Raw genomic sequence first — 1519 nt, forward strand, 5'->3', positions numbered from 1 at the left:
GATGTGGAGAAACTGAAACTCTCGTGTGTTGCTGGTGGGAATGTAAAATGGAGCAACTGCTTTGAAAAATAGTTTGGCAGTTCCTCAAAAAGTTAAACATAGAATTACCATATGACCCAGCAATTCCATTCCTAGGTATATACTCCCACAATTAAAAGCATGTGCACTTAAAACTCAAGAACAACAAAAAACCTAATTAAAAAATGGCCAAATTTTTCCTCTTCCCATTCCTTCCACCACCCCTTGTAAACCTAAGCTTGAGCCTGTTGCTCAGTGGCCTCACCTAGCTTTCTCCTTGGATCTCAGTGATACAAACATGCAGAAACAGATTAAGCATATGATGGCTTTCATTGAACAAGAAGCCAATGAGAAAGCAGAAGAAATAGATGCAAAAGCAGAAGTAGAGTTCAACATTGAGAAAGGTCATCTTGTGCAAACCCAAAGCCTGAAGATTATGGAATACTATGAGAAGAAAGAAAAGCAGATTGAGCAGCAGAAGAAAAATTCAGATGTCCAATATGATGATTCAAGCAAGGCTCAAGGTCCTCAGAACAAGAGATGACCTTATCACAGACCTGCTGAATGAAGCAAAACAGAGATTCAGCAAGGTGGTAAAAGATACAACCAGGTACCAACTGCTGCTGGATGGATTTCCAGGGTTTGTACCAGTTGTTGGAGCCCTGAAAGATTGTTTGTTACAGGAAACAAGATTTCTCTCTGGGAAAGGTTGCAATGCAAAAAAGTAATCCCTATGTACAAAATTGCCACCAAAAAAGACGTTGATGTCCAAAGTGATCAGGAGTCCTACTCGCCTGAGGAAATAGCTGGTAAAGTTGAGATCTGTAGCGGGGATCATAAAATAAAGGTTACCAATACCCTATGAGAAAGCTGGATGGATCTCATAGCCCAGCAGAAGATGCCAGAAGTACGGAGAGGCTTGTTTGGTGCAAATGCCAATAGGAACTTTCTGGACTACACCTTTAGGAGGTGGAGTTCACCCACTGCTCTACTGCTGTGATGTGGAAGTCTCGGATATTTGCAGAAACAAGATCGTCGATGTAGCTTCCTCCTTACTGTTCTAATATTATTTTGTGTTTATCAATGGATATCCTTCTAGCTAATAACCTTGGCCTAATTGTTAACAATGGCAGAAAATATCACTTAATATGATCAGAGACCTACCTTTAGGTCATCTTAAAGTAGCACAACTTTCCATTGGTTCTGCAGTATGAAGGTGAGGGAATCAGATGGAGACTGCATAAACTTCACCGAGTCCTCTGCCCTTTCTCTGGCTCCCGGTTATCTAGTCTAGAGGGTGATGTGCATGATGTTCTCTGCCTTGAAGTCTCTGCTCTGCAGGTTTCAAACACCTGTGGGACATGCATTCTTCCCAGCAGTAGTAGCTTCACTGTTATCTATTTGGGCCTAGAAGTTTTCTTCATCTGTAAATGTGATTTAAAATCTAAGCCAAGAATATGCTTTATTTATTAAAACAAATGGTTGATGTGGAAAAAATAGT

At 40.6% G+C, this 1519-nt stretch overlaps 1 pseudogene; it reads left to right on the plus strand.

Annotated features, from left to right (window-relative positions):
- The first annotated feature begins 287 nt into the window (after window positions 1-287).
- LOC103582844 lies at window positions 288-1018 on the plus strand (annotated as a pseudogene).
- The last annotated feature ends 501 nt before the right edge of the window (window positions 1019-1519 follow it).

The sequence above is a fragment of the Galeopterus variegatus genome, unplaced genomic scaffold, assembly GCF_000696425.1.
Source record: "Galeopterus variegatus unplaced genomic scaffold, G_variegatus-3.0.2 Scaffold18145, whole genome shotgun sequence".
NCBI lineage: Eukaryota > Metazoa > Chordata > Mammalia > Dermoptera > Cynocephalidae > Galeopterus > Galeopterus variegatus.